The sequence below is a fragment of the Colobus angolensis genome, unplaced genomic scaffold (genome assembly GCF_000951035.1).
Source record: "Colobus angolensis palliatus isolate OR3802 unplaced genomic scaffold, Cang.pa_1.0 Scaffold75, whole genome shotgun sequence".
NCBI classification, from domain to species: domain Eukaryota; kingdom Metazoa; phylum Chordata; class Mammalia; order Primates; family Cercopithecidae; genus Colobus; species Colobus angolensis.
The window spans coordinates 4,243,682-4,251,403 of record NW_012121265.1 but is presented as its reverse complement, the minus strand read 5'-3'; the positions used below and the strand labels follow the sequence as shown (position 1 = coordinate 4,251,403).

The following is a 7,722-nucleotide window of genomic DNA, read 5'->3' as shown; positions in this document are numbered from 1 at the left end:
TTACTTTGGTCATTCTTGGTTGGGAATCATTTAGATGCCAAGAATATGAATACTCTTGACTTAAGAAATGAGAGAGTTTATCAGAAGCATGCAGGATACTCCTGAATCCACAGGCAATGTGGCTAGGTGTCATGAAGCATTATATCCAAGAACTAGAAAGTCATAAGAGAGTCTTTTTTTTTTCTCTCTCTCTCTCTTTCCCCCTCCACAATGACATGGTCTTTTATCTCTGCTTTTCATTGACATTTAATTTTTAACTCTCTAATTTCTATGGGGAACCCATTCTGTGAGATTTGGTTAAAGCTGACCCAACTTCCTGCCACGGGGCAGGCTCATCTCCCAGACCAGCCAATCAGAGTATGTTATCTCTCAGACCAACCAATCAGGGTATATCATCTCCCTGGCCACAGTGATGAATCTAACTTGATCATGTGATCCAAGCTAGGTGAATTGGAGTCCTCCTGGGACCTTTCTGCCATAGTGATCCTGAGTCCTCTTTCCTCAGGGGGTTCCTAAGTTAATTCGATGTGTATCGAATTTCATGGCCATCATGCTTGGCATATGGAAGAGAGCTTGTTTGTGAGCAGAGAGGAGAAAAACAACCTAATAATAGAATTTGAGATCTCAGATCCAACCATGACCTGAAGCCTTAGGTCTTTTAATTGCTTGAGCCCTGGTGTGGTGCTTCAACTTGGCCTAACTTCTCAGAGTCGGCCTAACTTTGCTCAGTTGCTCTAAGGTTGTGCTGTTTCTCTTGGGAGCAAAAATTCCCAAAGGAAAGAGAATTTATGAGAAGTAACTGTGGAGGGGTTAATTTTTTTTAAAGTGTCCTCAAAAAAAGTGTAAAAATATTTCTTTAGTGGAGAAAAGCTCTTTCCTTTCCACCTGGCAGCAGTCATCCATTAAACCAAGGTGGCTGCATACAAGTACATCCAGGAGCTATGGAGGAAGAAGCAGCGTGATGTCATGCACTTTCTCTTGAGGGTCCACTGGGGGCAGTACCGCAAACTCTCTGCTGTCCACAGGGCTCACCACTCCACCAGGCCCCACTGCACCAGGCCCCGTAAAGCGGGCTGACTGGGCTACAAGGCCAAGCAAGATTATGTTATATGTAGGATTCGTGTGCATCGTGGTGGCAGAAACACCCAGTTCCTAAGGGTGCAACTTACAGCAAGCCTGTCCATCGTGGTGTTAACCAGCTAAAGTTTGCCCAAAACCTTCAGTCTGTTGCAGAGGAGCGAGCTAGATGCCACTGTGGTGCTCTAACAGTCCTAGAATTCTTACTGGGTTGGTGAAGATTCCACATACAGATTTTTTGAGGTTATCCTCATTGATCCATTCCATAAAGCCATCAGAAGAAATCCTGACACCCAGTGGATCACCAAACCAGTTCACAAGCACAGGGAGATGTGTGGGCTGACATCTGCAGGCCAAAAGAGCCATGGCCTTGGAAAGGGCCATAAGTTCCACCACACTGTTGGTGGTTCTCGCTGTGCAGCGTGGAGAAGATACAATACTCTCCAGCTCCACCGTTACCGCTGATATAAGTAAAGATTGTAAAATTCATTCCTAATAAACAATTTAGGACAGTCCAAAAAGAATGTTTCTTTAAAGAGGCCCTACTCTTTAAAAAGGACCCCAATGGAAAGTTCCTCTTACGTTCTGGTTGTATTCGTTTCCTACTGCTGCTATAAACAAAATGCAACAAAGTTAGTAACATGAAACAGCACAACTTTGTTCTCATACAGAAGTCAGAAGTTACCAGTGGCTTGGCAGAGCTGCGTTCCTGCTGGAGGCTCTAGGAGAGAGTTGACTTCCTTGTTTTTTCCAGGTACCAAAAGCTGTCCTCGTGCCTTGGTTCAGGGCCCCCTTCCAGAAGTGGCATCACCCCAAACCCTGTTTTCATCATCACATCTTCTTTTCTGACATTGAGCTTCCTTCTTGCCTAGTATAAGGACCCATTTGACTACACTGGGCCCGCCCAGGATAATCTCCCCATTGCAAACGCCTTAATTTAGCCACATCTGCAAAGAGCCTTTGCCATGTAAGATAACAAATTCACGGGTTTCAGGGATTAGGATATGGACATCTTGGGGAAGGGCATTATTTAGCCTACACACTAGTGGACTTATTTATTTATTTATTTAAAAACCTGTGTTACCTCCAAAATATTATAATAGAATAATGAGAAATTTGAAGTCACCCATTTAGAGGAAATGTTTGTCTTCTAAGTTAAAGTGTTTAACTCAAATAATCTATCATTCTGCTTTATTCTGGGTGAGGAAAGACACTGGAATTTCAAGCGTATTTTATTCCTTTGTAAAGATGATACTGCTCCTACTTTTCTTAAAATATACTCATTTTTTATTTGTATTTGTGCAGAAAAGTAAAATGCAGGCAGGGACAATAAAAGATAGAAATACTTGAGCAAAATGTAGAATACAAAGGGCAAAAATTCACAAGCAACTTCTTAGCATTGCTTCAGCAAGGGAGGGGAAAAAGAAGAGAAACAGCAAAAACATACCAAAAATATTTGCCATTCTCATAAAATGGAACTTGAGTGAGTGGAAAGTATAACCTCTGACTTGGTGGATGGAGAGGGCCAAAGAAAGCTTCTTTTATCTGACCACATTTCAAAACAATACCAGGCAATAATTGTCTCTTAGAGTAAATGGCAAAGGGAATTGATTTTTAAATTACTTTTAAATCATAAAATCCCACAATTGTAACTGCATTTTGGGTAGTCATCCGGCAGTATACCAGGAACTTTATTGGAGAAAAAAATCCAGAAGGCATTGAGAAGCACTAATAAAGTATGTCTCTGTTGAATTGAAGTTAACTCTTCTCCTTAGTGAGTTTTCATCCTAGGAAAATATTATTTATGAGAGGAAGCATTTTTTTTTTTTTAAAAAAAGGCTTCCCTGAAAGAATAGCAGAAACTATGACATTTTTTAATTTGATGAAACCGTATATACGGTTTATATAAAGAGATGGCAACAACTTTGATGACTGGAAGTTTTAAAACCAAATTAAATCTGTAAGCAGGTTTTTCTCAAAAAGTAAAGGCTTGAATTCAATACACATTTTCTACATATATGTCAATGTTCTTTCTTTTTTTGTTTTCTTTTTAAATTTATTTTTATTTTATTTTATTTATTTTTTGTTTTTTCTTTATAATGTTCTTTCTTCATTAATGGAAACTGAATAATTGCTGAGTGAATTATCTGAAAATCAACTTGCCAAATGCCAATTTACAGAAATTTAATTTACCTAATGATAATTTGCCAAATAAGAAATTCTCCAAATTTATCAAACGTATGGATTTATTAAAAAAACTTCCTTTTAATAATTATTTCAATGTCATTTCTTACTTTTCAAACACTAAATTAACATTAAAGAGTATCCTAAACAAGAAGTAGCTTATAAAACCCTATCATGTAATAAATGCTAACATTTTTAATTCTAACCAGGAAAAATTACATACATAGACTCAGTAGCAGTTTGCCGAAGAACTCAAAGTGGAAAAGGAAAATTATTCAACTTAGTAGAAAGAATACCTAAAACGGATTAACATAACAGACTGTATGATTAATAGTTCTAACTTGAGTTACCTTAACCATAAACATGAAATTGTAGGCCAAAATGGTGGTTCATACCTGTAATTCCAACACTTTAGGAAGCTGAGGTGGGTGGATCCCCTGAGCTCAGAAGTTCGAGACCAGCCTACGTGACATGGCAAAACACCATCTCTACAAAAAATACAAAAAATTAGCTGGGCGTGGTGGCATGTGCCTGTGGTCCCAGTTACTTAGGAGGCTGAGGTGGGAGGATTGCTTGAGCCTGAGATGTCCAGGCTGCAGTGAGCCGAGATCATGCCACTGCAGTCCAGCCTGGGTGAGACAAAGGGAGACCCTGTCTCAAAAACAAACAAATGAACAACAAACAAAAAAACCACCACCACCACCACCAACAACAAACTGTAACGGAGGAATTTAAAAAGGGTTAAAAACCCTAAAAAGGCTAAATGAAGAAATGAACCAGGAAGTGATGAGAGCAATCATATTATATAATAAACTAGGACTATAAATAATAAAAATTACAAACAAACATTGATTTGTTACTTGAAAAGTAATGGAGAAAGCATCTTAAAACTACTAAAATATTAGAAAATTAAACTTTAAGAGTGACCTAAAAAGAGCTAGAAAGAAATTAATGTAAACATAAAAATCCCTCAACAAAACATTAAGGTGTTGGTTAGAGTTGATTTATGATATTAAATATATTCATCAGAATACTAAGCCTCTCTATAATTTGTAACCATTTGACTATCTGACCATTCCCTAATATGCTGCTAGGGAGATAAAATCGGAACCAGTCAACAAAAACTTCACAGGAATCTTCAAAAGCTGTTAAAAGTATTGCATGCAATTTGAGATGCTGCAAGACAGGGAGAGAGCTCTAAACTTTATACATAAATTTAAATAAATAAAAGAACAAAGTTTTGGTCAAAGTTTAAGTTTATTGAACAGGTCATCTTTTGGCAGACCATGAGACTCGTATGATTGAAATCCCTTGCCGGGCGTGGTGGCTCAGGCCTGTAATCTCTGCACTTTGGGAGGCTGAGCCTGGTGGATCACGAGGTCGGCAGATCGAGACCATCCTGGCTAACATGATGAAACCCCATCTCTACTAAAAATACAAAGAAAAGTAGCCTGGTGTGGTGGCAGGTGCCTGTAGTCCCAGCTACTCTGGAGGCTGAGGCAAGAGAATGGCGTGAACCTGGGAGGCGGAACTTGCAGCGAGCTGAGATAGCACCACTGAACTCCAGCCTGGGCGATAGAGCGAGACTCTGTCTCAAAAAAAAAAAAAAAAGGAAAAAAAAGAAATCCCTTAATGGCACCACTGTGCTCTTAGAAAAATCCGATCTCTTGTCATAGCCAATCAGATCTCCCCTTGGAAAGCTCCCACCTACTTACCTGTTCTCATCTCACATTCCAAAAAGTCCACTTCTGCCCGTTTTGGCTTTGAGATATTTGCTGTTGATAGTCTCTCTGCCTGGAATATCCTTCCTTCACTTCTCACGACTGTTTTCTCATCTTTCAGGTTTGGGTTCAAACATGACCTCATCAGGGTGGCCCTGCATGATCACCCTATATAAAACTTCCTTCCCTGGTGTATGAGTCTGTTTTGTGTTGCTATAAAGGAATATCTGAGACTAGGTAATTTATAAAGAAAAGAATTTTATTTGGCTCAGAGTTCTGCAGGCTGTCAAGCATGGCACCAACATCTGCTTGGCTTCTGGTGAGGTCTCAGGAAACTTACAATCATGGTAGAATATGAAGGGGGAGCAGGTACGTCACATGGTGAGAGAGGGCGCAAGAGAGAGAACGACTGGAGGTCCCAAACTCAATTTAAACAACCAGCTGCCTTGTGAACTAATAGAATGAAAAACTCACTCGTTACGCAAGAATGGTAGCAAGCCCTTCATGAAGGATCCATCCCCATGATCCAAACACCTCTCACCAGGCCCCACCTCTAACACCGGGGACCACACTTCAACATGAGATTTGGAGGAGACAAACATCCAAACGCTATCACCCAGGTACCCTCCAATTATCCTATTCATTTCTTTAAAAAAAAATCCAAAACCTATCACTACTGGAAGCTGTTAGGTTTATTTGTGCCTTCACTTCCTTATTATCCATCTTCCTCAACAGAATGTAAGCTCCATGAGAGTTAAAGTTATACTTTAAACCTAGTGCCTCTTCCTACAAACATTGATTTGTTACTTGGAAAGTAATGGAGAAAGTATCTTAAAAGTATCTTCCCAGTAGCTACTAAACAAATATTTGTTGAATAAATCAAAGGATACATTTATCTTTGAGAACAGACTTCTTAATTTTTAAAAAAATCCACTTAACTGCATCTTTTAGCAATGTGAAAATAAAGTGCTTTTGCAATGGAGTCTTTTGAAACAACACATTTTCTGCCAGTCATTTTTACCCATGTCCAAATGAATGGAAGATTCCTTTTCCACTAGAAAAACATTCCCCCACCTAGTGGAAAAGTACTTGACTCCAGAATGCACTGACTAGAGGGATTTGGAAGGATCTATAATAGGCTGTCTATGAAGAGTCCATGTAAGAATGACTCATCTTATAAGAGTTGTCATTGAAGACAAATCTGTGAGGGTGTAGGTGCATGGATCAGCATAAATCAGCCAGTAGCCCACCTGGGAATTGTGTCTGCTTGTATACATCAATACCTTCTTTGGGAGGCTTGGTTTCAAAGGATATTTTACAGACAACAGTATTAATCCCTAGAATTAGCACAGAGGAAGAGATGAAAGGAGTCCCATTACTTTTGCAACCCAGGTGCCCCACGCAGCCTCTCTGACTTTTTTTCACTTTCCACTGAACTCTTGTCCTTGAAGAAAAGCTAATTAGAAGTTAGAAAGAGGTTAAAGTTCCCCAAAGACAGAATTTCAGAGAATTGGGAAAAATTTTTCAAACTTGGCAGTAAGAAATGGTTTTGATAGCCATTAAGGTGACCTCATGTTCACCTTCAAGCAAGATTTTGAGAAAACTGGGGTAAGCCTCAATCTATTTTTACTCAATGAACTGAAAGATAAAGGGAAAGAATGTAGACATTCTGTTGCCTGTCCTGGGTAAATCAATAAGGAAGCTGCTCTTTTTTTGAAGACTTATATGGGCTTAATGATCCTCAGATCCTGAGTTCAGAATTTAAAATATATATGTATATAATTGTTGCATAGCCCACTCCGAAGTACTAGTTGCAAATAAAAGATTCAATGAAAATGCATGTGGAATGCTGACTATAAATTATCACACATATTATCATCTAGTCAAATATTTATATTTTCTGGGGACTATATGCCCATGGGGATTGATAATGAGCTATTGAGCCTTTTGCCATTAATATTCTGTCTCAAATTGAGCCCAGCTTTACAGAGGAAAAAAAAACTGTTGTCATCTCAGTTTTCGCTGCCTGCTCTTTGTAAAGAGGCAGGAGGATACTGTCAGAATTGGCTCTAGGGAAAATTGCAAAGTCAAGGTTGGCATTCACTCTTCCTTTTTCCTGTTTGCACCCTCACCCTGAGTCTCTCATTTCCTTAGGGTCTTCCTGTTATCGTCCCACCTTCCTGAGGGTTTGCAGTATACTGTCCCAATGAGGCAGCCCCCTTTGCTGGGGCCTCTACCTTTCTCTGCTCTGTTTGTTACTGCACTGTGGTCCTCAAGCCTTAGAAATGAAGTTGCCCTCAGAGAGTTAAACTCTAAATGAATTCCTAATGGATCAGAGCAGAGATTAGCAAGCACCTTAAAGCAGTCAAGTGGCTCCCAGGCAATAAGAATGGACATTAACCAGATCAAAGATATAATATGTATCTAACAAAAAAGGGCAGGGGAGGATTTGGTCAGCCAAGGAGGTAAAAATCACACATCAGAGACAAGGCTAGCAGCATTCATCTAAGCACTGAGCAAAGGTGGACACCCTTCTGTCTTTTTCTTGTAGTCCTGGGATGCTACCAAATGTCCAAGTTGTAAAACTCCCATTCCCCGACCTCCAGCTTCTTCCATTAACTTTCAATGAAGAAATGTAGAAGCAAATCTTAGTGTGGTGTGGTGTTTATCTGTGGTTATTTTGTCATATAAAAGGTCAAGTGTTTTTGCACACGTGCATAGGATTTCTTTTTTTTCTTTT

General features: G+C 39.4%; 1 pseudogene; it reads left to right on the top strand.

The window, feature by feature from the left end:
- Positions 1 to 270: 270 nt before the first annotated feature.
- On the top strand, positions 271 to 1,586 carry LOC105501823 (annotated as a pseudogene).
- Positions 1,587 to 7,722: the final 6,136 nt, after the last annotated feature.